The 16,528-nt window shown below is 34.5% G+C and overlaps 1 protein-coding gene and 1 long non-coding RNA gene across 8 annotated transcripts in view; one reads left to right on the forward strand and one right to left on the reverse strand.

The window, feature by feature from the left end:
- Positions 1–380: 380 nt before the first annotated feature.
- Positions 381–11,346, reverse strand: LOC106063653 (uncharacterized). Of its 2 annotated transcripts, none has more exons than XR_001217031.2 (3): positions 11,209–11,346; positions 4,514–4,593; positions 381–800 (listed from the first exon to the last, which is right to left on the reverse strand). It is a non-coding gene; the product is annotated as an uncharacterized LOC106063653 (long non-coding RNA). The 2 variants fall into 2 exon arrangements; XR_008775567.1 differs by having other exon boundaries at positions 4,514–4,596; positions 11,209–11,341.
- Positions 10,122–16,528, forward strand: part of LOC106063651 (uncharacterized) — an 83,934-nt gene continuing 77,527 nt past the window's right edge. For 2 of the 6 annotated variants that reach the window (XM_013222078.2, XM_013222080.2), the window contains exon 1: positions 10,122–10,899. The gene's annotated coding sequence lies outside the window, so the exon portion shown is untranslated. Of the gene's footprint in view, positions 10,900–11,144; positions 11,284–11,813; positions 12,548–16,528 lie in introns of those variants that run through there. The other 4 variants (XM_013222081.2, XM_013222077.2, XM_056015303.1 and 1 more) reach the window with 4 other exon arrangements.

Below are 16,528 nucleotides of genomic sequence, written 5' to 3' on the forward strand. Positions count from 1 at the left end.
GAACGGAAAGCCCAAAAAGTACCGTACCTGTCCACTGGCTATCTTTTTTTTTTTTATAACTCCCGCGATATCAGGGTACAGTTGGCTAAGTTGTGTGATTGTCATTTCTAGAGAATGATTACAAATTTTTTTGTTCCCCAATTTTCGCGTTGCGTCTGCAGGTGAAAAAGTTAGTGTTACTATAAGCAGAATATAGACTTTACAAAAACAACGCCTTGTTTCAACTTAAAAAAAAAAATTCACATTTTTTGTAGTTTTAAAAGATGTCCAGTCTAGATATAATATATACGAAGCAGAATAAATGAATTAAGTAGGTAGTTTGAGGACCTCAACAAATTTGTCGATTAAAAATTAAAAAAAAGAAACGAAATAAAATGAAATTAGAATTGTAGTTTTTAATTTCTTTTAAAACATATGGAGAGAAAGATACAACCTCAAAATATTTTATATTTAGTTACACGAAATAAACAGAACACTAAACTAAACTATTTTTCATTCTTCTATTTAAACACTAATAGTCAAATACACAGAAGCTACATCGACTACAACACATACTCACAGATACAAGCACACTTCCTCCTATAATAATGACCCTAGATTGCGCCCACTTCTAAAATTAGTGACCTTTTGGCCCGTCGTCAAGTGCTCACAAATTACATCATCAGAATCTGCGGTCTTTACATAAGTCTCTCTCTATGCCTTGTAAACGCGTGCTGACAGTAATGTTGGCAGAGCCTCAAGTGCATGGAATCAGACGTTACTCAGTGCGTACATAGGACCACATACCAAACATCTTGCCACTGAGGAAAAAAAAAATAAAGCTTATTCCCAGTTTTCTCGTCTTTGTTTTTTTTGTTTTTTTTTTTTGTTTGACATTTTTAAAATGTTCTTTCAGAATTGAAGATTATTACACCGTAGCCCAAACCTCCCGCAGAGCGACTGGGGATGGAGGCTTCAGGGTTCGAACCCGGTATTATAGGAAGGGGACGACAGTCCAGAGCGCACACCACACAACCAGGCAGCCATCCTCTTTGTTAGGACTTTGATTTTTGATTTAATAGTGCTAAAAAGTGCTAAAAGTGCTAAAAAGTGCCTAAAAAGTGAAATGTATTACATGGTTTAAAAAAAAAGTGCCTAGTTTGTCAATAGTTTTGTATTTTGTACACAGGATGCACCGAAAAGAAAATGCTCCTTATGGATTTGCCTCCCTCTTATGAAAATCTCCAAAATGCTGAAAATGAGTGCATGTTAACGATATGAATAGTTATAATAGGCCTCAAGACTGCCCTGCGACGTCGCAACGTGTGGGCAGTTTATACCAATAGCTCATTGCCACGTCACAGGTCTGATATATTTCTTTTTTTTTCTTATTGGTCCAAATGAAACTCTTTTTCAATAGGCAAAATTCGAGCAAACTGTTAGGATATTATCGTTTACTGCAGTCTCGCTTCGCCCTCTCATTTTTTTTGTATGTGTCTGTTCTTTTAGGTACTTAGGCCTATATGCATATTTTTTTTCTCAATTAATTCAATGGTGTATCATTTGTGATGAATTATGCAAACCGTTTCTAGCCTTCAAGGCCACTCGTTTGCCTCGCAGTTGGCCGCAAGTATCGAGATTTTAAATTACCAGTCAACTGAAAACAAAAATCTTTAGAAACTATATCTATATTTAGAACTAGCAGACCTAACCAATCGTCTTAAATTTCACTAAAGGCACTGCGATATTACAGCCAATGGACAAGTGTCAAGGGAGTGAATTCGATCATATTGAATTCACTTCCGCCGGTGTCTCCCTTACCAAAGTGTACCCTGGGCAGAAATCAACTTCATCTCTGTCTGCCAGTCCATTTGTTTAGAAACTTAACACCCCTATGAAACTCCAACATTGCTGAGAGCCTCCCCCCTCCCCCCCCCCTTTTTTTTTACACTCAACCGTCTCATGCAGTCACGGTTCTTAGCTTGTGTGTGTGTGTGTGTGTGTGTGTCCTTATTCAACCTTGGAAGTCCAACTGCCAGACTATAACCTTAACAATAACATTAACTATAACCTTCCAAATTCCAGATTCCAAAATTACTGGATAATGCCGTTTTTTTTTATCGCGCGTAGGATCGTCGTTTTCCAAATTGAATGACACCCCAAAATGACAATTTTTGTGTATATATTTCAGGTGATTTGTATGAGTTTTCTAAAGATTTTAATAATTTCCGGATATTTCCAGGACTTTTTCGTATATTTTGCAATTTCGGGAGATTTCCAGGAGCTCCTGGTAAATCGATAGGAGGCCGCGGGAAATCTGTTATAAGTTATAAAATGGTTTAATTTAATGATTTATACACCTAGAATTAGCACAGGTCCTATGAAAGTGCGGGCCATATGTAAGTGCGGGACCCACTGCTGTCGCATAGGTTGCAGTGGCCTAAGGCCTGTCCTGCAAATTAGCGACGTATGCTACGCCTCCGGTCGACTAGTTTATTATATTTCGATATCATTATGGAGTACTGCAGGGCCGGATTTAAGTAGATGGAGGCCTCGAAGCAAGATTGTTGAGGAGGGCCCTACACGTTTTCGAAAACTTGAATTAAATTAAATGTATTAATAGTAATACTTTGTAATCACTCAATAGTTAGACGCGTAGAGGTCGGGGCTAATCGGAGGTTTCCATAGTGACGCGACGGTACATTAAAATCTTAGAACGGAAATAGCTTAGAAACAGATTAACTCTTTCTCTCCTAACTGACGATACCAGCATTGATTCCACCAGAATGTGGTAAATAATTACGGAGAGAAAGAGTTAACAGACAAGAGACTTTTCAGTATGGTTAAGGAAAGCACCTGTTTTTCTCTAATCCCGATGACAGTGGACTGTGCCCTTATTTGTGAATAAATTATTATGTTCTTTGAAAGAAGACTTATTTATCACAAGTCGCAGCAGACACGATACATCTCAACAATTTCTAACAGCATGCCATATTTTAAAAGAAAGAAATTGAATACTTGTACAATTAATATCATTTTCCTTCTTTAAAATTTTTTTTTTACTATGGCTATCAAGTCACAGGAAGTAACGTCTTAAGGTCTACAAGTCCTACTTAATACTGGAACAGACCGTCGACACACTTTCCAGTGTCGCTCCAGGTCCTCCAAACAGTTCACTGGTATCACGCAAGACGGCACTTAGCCCCAGACAGTTCAGACTCCCATAACCTGCAGACCCCTTCAGTCGGATCTACCACAGTCCTTCCTGAAGTTTGTGGTGGGTAAGGCCCTGGGTTTAGGCCCTGGCGTAAATCCAGAGCTGCACTTCTATATTAAAGGTACCAGGCTACAAGTGGGCACTTCTTAACCACGACAGTTTTTTACCAACAGTAAGATTTATAGTATTGTCGGTAAAAATGTGATAAAAAATATATATGCATATATTTCCCAGACACACAAGCAACAGGAAAAAAACGTACATGTTTTCGACCCATCAAAATTCTGATATTTTGTGTACTCCTTATTGTGAGGGCCCTCTCTTATGGACGCCCATGGGCAGTAGCCTCGCCTGCTCTACTTTAAATCAGGGCATGAAGTAGTGTGTGGTAAATATGGTTTGAAAATGTGTTTATTTTATTAAACTATTATTATTATTATTATTAGTAGTAGTAGTAGTAGTAGTAGTAGTCTGTCTGTGGCATTTTACATCTCGATAGACAATCTTTTCCCTGTGCAACTTCTTGTGTGACCAAAGAGGCCAATCCTTGATGCACAGCTGCAGTCACAGTTTGGGTATATGTAATCTAACTGGAGTGCCACTGGTCGTCCACTTTTAAGGTAAAGTGATGAATGCAAACGCGACATGAGTCTCTTCAAAATCGACACTAACAGCTGGGTAAAAGTGGCACTGGATGGATCCACATGGAGAGCGAGCATAAAGGAAGGGTCCCAGATGGCAGTTGCCATACGCAACAGTAGTAGAAAGAAGGGCGAAAGTGCAACGGAGCCTGGTATTAGTAGTAGTAGTGAAAACTGAACTAACAGTCATTCTGACATTATTGAGATTCTTTAAAGAGAAACACACCTCATTGTTGTCTCCCCTTGACAGTCGCCACTTAGGAAAGTTCTAACGCTGTGGCAGAGCCGCAGATCTACAGGAGTACTGCTCTCCGAGACAAAATATGCTCAGGGCATCAAAGGTGTCCGTAAGGTCAGTTGTCATCACATCTTTACCTGTTTGTCTGTTAGTCGTTAATTTTTGTATTTTTTGGGGGGGGGAGAGGCGTGGTAGAAGAAAAGTTTGTGAAATATTAATAAATAAATTAAAAAAAAAAAGAACACGCATCATCACAAAACGTTATCAACTCCAATAGAACAGATCCTTTGCGGCTACATGTGAGAGAAGTGGTCGAATATGGCCCGCGGATGGTAGGATGGACGTCGCTACTTTGCGATTTTCTATGCAATAAATAGTATTAAGGTGTCCTCTGTTTCGGATTCGTTGTAATGAAAGAACAAACAAACATGAACTTACCGTCGTTATTAATCAAAACATGGAGTCAAGAACGTTTCAACTGCAGAGGCAGGGGGAAATTTGGTTGACGAACTTGTCACCTGCTAAGGAAAATATATCATTGAATCACTACAAGATAATCATATACCAGTAATTGTCTCCTATATAAAGGAACTTTCAGACAGGACCAGGGTGAAGAGCCCGCCTTCCACGCCTGTCTTCGGAAAAAAAAATCTTCTCGATACAGTTAAAAATCTGGTTTAAAATGTTTTTACAAATGTGTATCTAATGTGTTGAGAAGTACACTATGGGCAAGACCCTAAGTAGCCGTTGAACCAACAAACACATTTTGATTTCTTACTACTCTTTAGACAAATACCAAAACTGTATAAATACAGACTGACCTAGAGACCCGAAATTTATGGTCTTTCAGATCGCGCCATCTCCTCGCGATTTTTATGCCTGAAGTAACTTAAAGGATAAAGAGTACAGTTACAACCTGCAAACAAATGAAGAATTAAAAAAAAAAGAACATTCGTAATACAATGGAAGAGTTAAAAACGAACATTCCCAATACAATTGAAGAGTAAAAATTAACGAACATTGATATCACAATTGAAGAGTTTAAAAAAGACCCTAATACAATTGCTGAAAACCAAAAGAAGTGACAAAAGTTGTCCAAAACCAAGTTGAGTCGTGCTCATTTGCTGTGTATCCAAGTTCATGGTACACACTTTCAACAGCTCCTGTGAACCTGTTGAGTATGTTGTTATTTCAAATATTCTGTTTTTACTATTTTTAAATAAAAAGTATAATATATCATAATTTACTTTTCTGTTAGAATTTGAACTCCTGAAATCATACCAGGCCTCTTTTTTTATTGGCCACCCTGTATATGTTACAGAGGACAAAGAGTTGGAATATTTCTCTTGCGTAACCTACCTTAGTCATTTTAATTTTAGTTTGTTAATAGTGTATTTGAAATAAAAAAAATCGTGTGCATATTTCCTCTTTAAGCCAAAATGGTTCGCTTTCAGAAATCAGAGCACGAACCAAAGCTATGGTGGAGTCATATCTGCACGTGACGGACAGGCAAACAGCACAAAGCCCATGGCGACTTTCCTCTACGAAGGGCGCTAAAAACAAACAAAAACAAATTTAAAAAAAAAAAGATTTTCAAGTGAACTAAAGATCTGGTCTAGATGGGACTCATTCAGTCTGTTGTTGGTGAGACTTGTCTTTGAATCGTCCATTCCTTGAGTTCTTATCTGTTGCCAAATGCTGTTTCCCACCAAAACTATACAAGACAAACTGTTTCTTCAGTAATGTAGGTCAGTGCAAGAATTTTATTGTCTTTGTTCATTAATTTCTACGTGTACCCCCACCCACAAAACTAACATCTCGCTCCTTTCTCATCTACTTTCAGTTAATTAATGTGACCAATCAATCTCTCGCTCTTTGTCTGTCTGGTACAAACATTTGTTACACGTTTTTTCTCCCCCAACCAATCTCGGGTCAAGTTAAAACTTTGCAGACTTATTCTTTGGCGTAGACATTACATGGATCAATAAAAAAAATTTAACCGAATTAGTTAATTAATTTTGGTAATGAATTATTTTGTATATTATCGAAAAAAGGGAAATAACTTCTGCATTGTTGTAAGTGCGGAGTTATTCCCCTAGTCTAGCTTTCCTGTAGAAAAAAAAAACAGGATATTTTGTTGCTTCATTAAGTTGATTTCATGTTTTTGTTACTTAATTGTTGTGGAAAAGGTAGAACATTCATTGTATAGAACAATCATGTTATAGAACAAACATTTTATAAAACAATCCTTTTATAGAACAATAATTTTTAGAGGATTGTCATTTTTTAGAATACTCATTTTATAGGATAAAAAAATTCATATAGAGCAGTTATCTTATAGAACAATTATTTTATGAAACAATCATCTTATAATATACTATTATTATTATTACAATTCCTATTTTCATTTTGTAAAAAACAAAACAACAACAAAAAAACAAACAACAACAAAAAACTAGGTTACAAAGACAGTTTGTGTGGAGACACAAACTCAAAATCGGCCTCCGAAGTGGTCCACAAAGGCAGGTAAAAAGGCAGGTTTCAATATTTTCAGAAAGAATGTCAATGAAATTCTATCAAAGGCATATGACAGAAGAATGGAGAAAGAAGGTTGACAGATCTTGTGTGATGCCCCAACGGCCCAGCAGACCAAATGGATAGGTGAAAGTGAAGGTGAAGTCAGATGTGAACATGGCCTAACTGATGTCTTATTATGAATATTTAATTGATCTAATTGTTTTGTAAAGGGTTAATCTAATTCAAATCCTCAAAAACAGAAAAAAACATTTCCGTAAAAAAAAAATTCCTTTAGTTTGATTATTAATATATTGTAGTGCCCCGTGTCAGTTCATGCGATAATATGAAAAACTTCTTATTAATTGTTGTTTTAAATTATGTCCAACTTATATGCATACTAAATAGATTTTTTCTCTTTAAAAATATAAACATTATTTTTGAGTAAATGTAGTAGTTAGTAGGACAGAACTTACATAACGTAGCAATACAAATGTAAAAAAAAAAATTTGACAAAAAATCTAAAACCATTTGCATAAATGTGTAAAAAATATGTTATATAGCTCCCTACCCTACTAAAGAGTCTACCATGTTTGTTACTATTAATAGTGAATAGCTGTAAAAGTGGTGTATTTTTTATGAAAAACATGCTGTATAAGTGATTTAAAAAATAAAATTTTTCGCTTTTAGAAAAGAAAAAAGTAGCCGTTGCGTCAGAACTTTGAATGGTCTAAAATATTATGGTGTCGGATTTTCACTATCTTTTCTAGTTTACGAGATCTAAACGATACGGACGGACGGACAGAAGAACGGACGGACAGAAAGACAAACCACACAAAACTAATAGCGTCTATTCCCCTTTCTGGGGCCGCTAAAAACGCACAAAAACTTTGTTGGGTGGACACGTTTCTCGAAAATAGCTCTAACTATTTCCCAGAAATTTGATAGTTCATGTATATCTTTGACAAAAAAAAAACAAACTAGCTTATTTGGTCACATTAGGAAAACTCTAGTTTTGCTATATTTTTTCATTTCAAATTTAAAAAAAAAAATAATTTAAATTTGGCGCGAGGATTAGACCATGATTAGACACTTATTTCTTGTACAGATGACATCTTCAGGTATTTCCGCATGTAGGGACTATTCATTAAAGAGTAAATTAACTAACAGGTATTGAGAAACATTTGACTAACCGTCTTCTAAGTCTAGATCCATAGGCATAGCATTGGAATTTTTTATACTCAAGATTAAACCAACGCTTAAACCAGGATTTTTCTTTTATCGTGGGGACGGAGAATGGAGGACTAAAAATAATATTAAATGTTTATTCAAATCATTCAATACTAGTTAAGAGTAAAATATTCGCTCTAACAAAACATTTGAAAATATTACCGCAGCCTGCTCATGCGCAGTATACATCCCATTGGGAAGCTTGACACTAGGAAATTAATCAGAGTTATCTTCTCTTTATTTACATTTTCATTTTTAAAATCCAGTTGATAGTCTTTAAATAATAAAATTACAGTAAGCAAGAAAAAGAACACAAAACGATAAGAAGAAATGTTGAGGCAATATAATGGAGCCTAGACAAAAAATAGAAAAATAAATATTGTGAAAGATTTTGAAATAAATGGAAAAAAAAAAGATAAAGTTAACGGAGCTCTACTGCTTATCAATGTAAATTAGCTAATGACAAATACTTTGTGTTACAAAAAAAAATATTGATCCTACAAGTCAAATAGGGCAGATGATTTAAAGGTTAACTGTTTCTATGGCCCACGATTAACGAGGGTGGCATGTGGCTAGCATGACGACCGTTTTAATGTCAGGCACCCATTAGACATCCTACGATCCTATAAATCACAAATCCCTGTTTATATGGTTTGTATAAATGCAAGCCACTTAATTGCATTAATTAAAAAGAAATTATTGAATTAATTAGAGTGAATTAGCAAGATGAAAGAATTAATATTACCAACAAGTAATAATGGTTTAAAGTGAAATGTCACTGATTTTACCAGTCAGCATATTATATGCAAGATTTCTATGAAGACTAGGAAACAGGACGCACTCAAAATTGAAGCAAAAATTGTGTAAAATGTGTAAATATTTGTACCTTATCTTATGAAATACAGATGCTACTTGAAAAAAGATTATTACGTCCTACGCGTGGTCCTAGATCATGCATGTGAATCAATGACTTAAACTGAATGACATTCTAGCTAATTAAACTCGACTAGGTTCAATAATACGATTCGTGAAGGTCGAAGTGTTGAACCTCTGCCTGTTGAAACAGTTATAAAAAATCTACAGTGGTTAGAACTTTCACATTTCGAAAAAATATCTTGATGATTACCTTTGACCTACAACATTTAGGAAACTATTAATTCTTATTCTTAAGCGCGCATTAAAAAAACAATTAAAATATTTTTAAAAATCCTTTAAAATAAAACAAACTAAGCTTATCTTAAGGGGAAGAACTCCATCCTTAAAACTATATCTACAGATAATGTAGAAGTGATTTCCCTTATTACGTCTCAAAGAAGGCTAAGTACGCTTGGCTTGGCTACCTATGAAGGGGCTTGAGGTTCGACACCCGACTCGAGCAGAGTTGTGTTTACTGAGCGCCTAAAGTCAGCATGGAAAACCTTTTCCCAGTTACCCCCTTCCCCCACTGGTCCACAAATGAGATTGGACCATAGCGCTCTGAGCATGCTATAAACTTGGAAGTAGCGCTATATAAAAGCTATAATTTAATTTTTAAAAAAATTAATTGACTAATTGAGGTATTTTAGTTTATTGATTCATGTTTTGATAGGTACAATAAATAATTGTTTAAAGTATCAACTCGATCGTAGAATGCGTGAGCGAGAAATAGCGTCAATAATTATTCAAGGGGACTAAACCCAACAAATGTAGGCGTATAAGTGAATATTAACGTTTTAGTTTTCCTTGTTGCTATTAAGCAAAATAATGAATTACCAGTAATTAATTGTCTAATTGGTGACTTTCTTTTATTGATTCATGTTGTGTTCATATCAATAATTGTGTGAAGTTTTCAGCTTGATCCGAGACTGGGGTGTGGCAGAATAACCGTACGTGTACATACTTTTTACCAGACAGACAGACAGACAGACAGATAGACAAAGTTTGTAATAAATAAAAGTGCAAGAGGTACAAACAGTATGATATCAGATTTCATTCTTTGGGAAGTGTGTTTCTACTTTCGGCGAGGGGAAAAAAATCGGCTTTTTAATTAAGTTTTGATGCGTATCAGTCCCTGAGAAAAATGTTCCAAATATAGCTTAGTGCTAGAACCTATTTTTATAGGTGTGTACTATTATCTGCTATGTACTTTTATCCATACCGATAAAAAAAAAGGGGTGAGATTTTATTAATAAGATTATTGAAACCTAAACAAAAGATTAACTGATTAAATGATTGTAAAGAGATATGATCCAAAAAAAAAAAAAAAAAACTACCAAGAATCTCGAGTTTGTGTACAGTTGTAAACCGTTATCTCACAGAATTAGCTTTAAAGTCAATGAGAAATAGTGCTATATAGAAGGCAATCTCTGAATGTTTGGCGTCATAAATAGTGGAGACTCTTATATGTGTTGTAGCTTTAAGGAGATATGTGCTTAACATACCGTTGCTGTGCTCTAGCTTTACGGAATCGTGTGTTTAACATACCGTCACTGTGTTCTGAAGGATCTGTGTTCCCTGTGTGTTTGACAGTGTGTTTGATTGTTTGTTATAATGTCAGTTGAATCTGTTTGGATCAATATTTGCAATTCATTATCGGCGATTACTGACTGTTAAGTGTCTCTCGTGTAGAGTCGTTTTACTGCCAACTTCAATGTTTTTCTTCATTTTGACCAACACGATCGTATCTTCAATGAAGTCGCAATAAAATTTTTTTGATACACGCTTCAGTATACTATCTTACCAAGCAGAACACACTCACACACACATAAAATACACACACACACGCACAAACTACACATACACGCACATACACACGTGACCGCTGGCAACTGTTTCTTGCTGGTTCTGCAGATTGTGTCAACCAAACGCTTCAGAACACGAAGAAGAAAAAAAAAAGCAACGTCCTTCCTCCTCCCCTTCTGCGCATGCCCGGACTCACGTTATCAGTGACGTCACCCAATAGCAAAAACGAGGTCCAAATCGGGAGAGGCATAAACGCCCCGTAGGTTTATGGTATCTTGGCGCGACCGATCTTTACAACCTGGGAGCCCTATCTTATCTGCCGGCTGTAAGTTTCTGTTGACAAAACTGATAATTTCAGGGTAGGTCAAGTCATTAATGTACACACGTATCGCTAAACACTTTTTTTTCCTTTTGTTTCATGTTTCTGTAGAATAAAACCCAAATGTCGGAATGGAGTCAAAGTGATCTGTTTTTTTGTTTCCGGAACCATATTCTCATTACGATGGACTACTTTTTTAAGCGCGTAAGGAGACCGCATACTATATTTTCTCTCTATAATGTTGGAAGCTAAACTAACACGTCATATTGTCGCTACTGCGCATGGGTTCGAGTTTTATGCAAATGAGGTCGTTTGCCCTCATGAAGTATTGTGAAGTGAAATACTATACCTTAAGGTGTTGGATGTCTCTTGCAGACTTCGTTGAAAAACGAGATTCCGGACATGTACTCCTCCTGAGCGTAAGGTATTCCTCGTTTGCTTCTATTTTTTTTTTTAGAATAAGTTCCATGTCAAGGAAGCTTTTTATCTAGAACTCTAAATATCCATGTTACGAAGTAATAGCCTGTTTAAGGTATAATTCCAAAAGCGGATACGAATCCTTTAGCGAAATGGAAGAATCAGGATCCGAGGTGTGTCCGTCTGTCCGCTTGTTCCAGACAAAACTGTTCTCTGAAGTGTCCACGGTCCGACCCCTATCTCTGTCGCTATCAGTAGCCAGGCCTGGAATTCTGTGCTATCTATCCCAAATTTTTTTTTATCCGTGGGTCTCCACACACACGAAGCACCAAGGTAATGCAATCTGATTTATCGCCGCCATAACACCCCTCCTCGGCACCCCCCCTCCCAACACTACCGTATCTTTCTGACAACAAAAACTGTTATCAGATGTGTTGACCGTAGGCCTGTAGTTGCTGAAGAAGTCATAAAACGCCAAAATTTTACGGACCTTAAAAAATAACCCGTTTCTACTTTTATGTATTTTGATATTTCTTTTATTGAGCTCGCCGATTGTTGAAATACTTTGTCTACTTGGCCTACACTCTATATTGGTCTTAGTTTAAAAAAAAACCCACCTTGAAGATAACATCTAATGATAATCCGGAACTAGATGTCACTTTTGTCATTTTGATAAGGAAAGTGTAAAGGCATCAACGTTTAAATCTCTGAATGTCATGTTTGAAAAAAAAAACAAACTCAAATCACCAACTGCAAACCAATAGATCTAATTATGTCACAGAAAACTCTGTTATATTTATTGCAAGATGAGATGATGAGATCAATTATGAACAAATAGTTCGTGATGAGCTGGTAAAAGAAAGTATGATCTAAGAACAGATTTTCAAACCAATTGTTTTCGGTCATTGTGCAAGTTTTGTCTGGCTTCTGGCAAATCTTGCAGGCTACACTAGCTTCGGTAGCTTCGGTAGCTTCATACCCTTCTTGGGTCTAACGAGTACAGTTGTGTTTTTTTCTGAGCCTGATAGCATGGAATTCACACTACTGCTGTCAGACAGTGAGTGTCACAGATCATTGGCTTGGGATAAATGTAGGGACATTTCAGTTTGCACTGCTGCGACAGCGCTCTTCTTCTCCATGACATTAATGCCATGTCATTTAGTGGTGGTAGGACAGCGACCTTCTTGTGATCATTTGTACCACCAATTCTGGGTTTTTCATGCACCTGTGATTTAGTTTTTGTTCTCACTGCTGGACTCGTTGAAATGGAGGTTCGTCATATTTTTACAATGAAACATCTTATGTATTGAGCTTTGAGCGTTTTGGTTTGATGTGTATAATGATCTGTTTCCCTCTGTGTGTGTGTGTGTGTATATATATATATATATATATATATATATATATATATATATATATATATATACATATTCACCTATATATACATATATAATATATTAAAAAAACTGAATGTTTGAAATAGATCTATTCATTATGTTTTTCTCTATTTAATAAAGCCCTGGCTATTCGACATTTTTCACTTTGAAATAAAAGATTTAAAAAAATAACATTGATAAGTTTCTAGAAATTTTAGGAAATTTAACATTGATAATTGAATAGTACTTGGTCAGCAGTCCTAATTATCCTTATTTTAAATATTTAAATATAATAATAATAATAGTTATAAACACGATTATTTGATTATTGGAAATATTGAAATTATATTAAAAACAAATAAAACCATTTTTTAATTTGAAAAGTTTCAAATAATAATTTTAAAATATACTTATAAAATTATGGAGCACAAATTAAGGTCCATCTATAAACCTGTTAAAGAGCTCAGTGTCTACACAAACAAAAGACATGTTGTTATTAATGTTGTTATTAATATTAATATTCTAAATATTCTACTATAATAAATATTCTAAATAATTTTGTACGCTAGGGCTGTAATTAAAAAAAAAATGATTACAATAGACAAATTTAAAATAAAAATCTATAAGTATTATTTTGTTGTGAACCCGGCCCAATCGCACTTTAGATATTTTTAAAATGATAAAATTATACACTTGAAATAATATTCTACTATTATAAACTTAGAGTCTTCGACTCAACTTTAAGGACAATTACAAAGAAAACATTGTCATGGGTACAAGTAATTGAGACATTGACTTAAAATTTTAATGTACATATTCCTCGTCTTGTTCTAGGTGTATATTATTGGAAGGAATGTGTTTTAAGATTAAAAAAAAAAAGAAAATATAAATGAGTTTCCAACGCTGTTTTGTGTAATTCAATAAAGTGAAGTCTTGGTGGAGTTCCTCTACATCGCTGTAATTCTGCTGGATTTTGTATTCGTGTGTCTGTATGAACATAAAAGAGGGCAATAGTGATTGAAATTCATTTCATGCAGTATTAGAAGTTAATACAAAATCATCAAAGGTTCTCACTATGAACTAAACAATGTCATCAGAGGTTCTCACTATGAACTAAACAATGTCATCAGAGGTTCTCACTATGAACTAAACAATGTCATAAGAGGTTCTCACTATGAACTAAACATTGTCATCAGAGGTTCTCACTCTAAATTAAACAATGTCAAGGACGTTAAATTGAACTTTATTGTTGCCAACTAAATAATAAAAAAAAATGTGCTTTCGTTTCTTTTTTTGCCGCTTGTTAGTTGCCCGTTTGTTTTGAACTAAGTTGAAAGTCATAGACCAGAGTTCTAATGCTTCCTTCATAGTGAAAATATCTTGGGCTACAAAACGGAGGGAGCTTATAAAATTGTTTCAGCAGATAAAAAACAAAAAGTAGACAAATGATCAATTATCTTCTTAAAAAGGTTAGCCTAGCAGCACTTCCTTTAGTTTCTACACCGGATACACCAAAGAGCTGGCTATTTTTATAGTTTTTTTCGAAATGTATAAAAATCTGCAAATAGTGTCTATTTCTTGTGCAATCAACCTGGCATAAGTTTTGTGGTTGGGTTATTATCATAACATTAGATTAGAAAAACCAAACTGTTGGAGAAATGTACAATGGTTTCTAAGGTACCGCCTCGATGCTTGAATGACATTTATAAATTCTTATATGAGTTTTCGCAATCAATTTCTACCACACATTTCTTATAATAGTGAGTTTTAGTTCGAACATTGTTCAGGATGAATATATATATATATATATATATATATATATATATATATATATATATATAAAATACGATTCTTTGTGATGTATAAGATAAATATAAGAATTAAATTTCTTGTGTTAAAATCGACATGTTAAAGAAGAAAAGTGAAGATTTTCTATCTTTGGGCATTTAAGAAGATCAGATAATATTCTGTTTAGTAGAATAGCTCATAGAAACTACTAGAGATACACAATGTCAATTATTTACTGGCGAAATGAGTTCCATCATATTAAATGAGCTCCTTCTGATTAACGTTAGTTACAAGGTATTGAATGTTGGAGAATTCTATCTGGCAACACTGGTCTCGGCCTTACTTTACACATCTCTTACAATGTCAGCTCAATGTGGGTGTCTAATATGACGCAATTTGCTTCTTATTCTGTGCATTATGCCAAAAGTTAATACTTTGTGGTGTGTATTAATTTTTAGTCAAATAAATTGGATTTTGTTCAATTTTAGGCTAGTACCATTACAATCAATACTATGAAAAATTTTATTTTGGTGTTTTGTTTTATCTTGAACCGATTACATGTTCGAATGACTTAGTCCTTAGAAGAGTTTTGTTTTTCTTGGAAATAGGTTCATAATTGTAATAGTCTCAATGCCTTACAGATTTTTTAAAACATTTTTGTATGGTTACCTTTTTAAATCTTGTGCCGTGGGATAGTTTCTCACCTTTGAATGTTTTCAGATTGTCTTTTGTTACTGTAGGTCTAAAATTCACTTCTAAAAATGTCAAAAGTTTTTTGTTACCATAGTTGTATTCTTTTTCTTACTGATAGGACTTGAGTTTAACTTCCAGCAGTTAACAAAATATCAAAACACAGAACAACTAAGCTTTTCATAAATTTAGTGGCACTTTTTTTTTACCATTAGGATATCTTCTTAACAGTGAGAATGGCCCAAGAACTGATCTAAATGCTCTGATTGATTTCAAATTCACTCACCGAAATTTATAATTAATGTATGTATGTATCATACACCCATGTATCATACATCCATGTATCATACGCAATCAATAGCATTTTTTGTATAAACAGCACAACCAATACTTTCTACAAAAGGGTTCATATCTGGCTAAACAATTACAGTTTAAGATTTAATTTTTGCTCTTTAATATTTAGTGCTTATAAATGTATAACTTTTTGTAGAGGTTCGTACCGTTTCCGTAGACGTTGCTTCTTAAATGGAAGCAAGGCACTATGGGAAGATTGGACGACTCAGCAATAATTTAGCTTTTTGTGTTTCCAAAATTTAGTCCGTGCTTACAATGTAATAAGTAACTAGTGGCATTCTTTTTGAAATGACTGTATCAATATGATAGATACTAGGACGTATATTAGTAGTATACATATTCGTACTCACCTTATAAAGTTGTAGTTACTTTAGTTCTATACATACAATTTAAAAAAAATTATTATATTTTTAAAAAGTGTGTATTACTTTTGGACTTGACGCATGTCTAGCTGAACACCCGGGGTGGGAGGTGTTTAGTAGGCTATCATAAGAATGGGCAATGGTCATCATCATTCTTATAAAATCTTTGGCATTTGGCATTTAAAGTCACGAGAGATCTTTTGCCTCTACAGATCGTTGATACACAACTGCGGTTATGAAATATGTAATAATAAAAAATACAAATTGAATGGCAAGAGGTGGCTTTACAATTTCACAATTAAAAAAATTGACACATGTCTTAAAGTAGAGAAAGACATAGCTCCAATGTTTAATTACCTAAGTAGTTGGCTGGGTTTTTGTGAGGTCACCAATTGTCCAGCGCTTTACCAACCTCAATGTCATATTGGTCTCGCTTTTTCTTACCTAAAAGATTTATATTTGAATTTAACAGTGAAATATAATATATAATGATAAATAAAAGAAAATAATATTTTTTATTATAATGAATTTCCTAAAAAAAAAACAATAGCTGAACAGATAATAAAATGTATCGGTTACTTCAAAGAAATTAGATTTTATATAAATTAGTTTAGCGAGGTTTCATATGTTAGATTTAAAATGAATTAGGCAAGAGAGATCTTTCTGATTTTAAATAAATTAGGCG

The sequence above is a fragment of the Biomphalaria glabrata genome, chromosome 17 (assembly GCF_947242115.1).
Source record: "Biomphalaria glabrata chromosome 17, xgBioGlab47.1, whole genome shotgun sequence".
Classification (NCBI taxonomy): domain Eukaryota; kingdom Metazoa; phylum Mollusca; class Gastropoda; family Planorbidae; genus Biomphalaria; species Biomphalaria glabrata.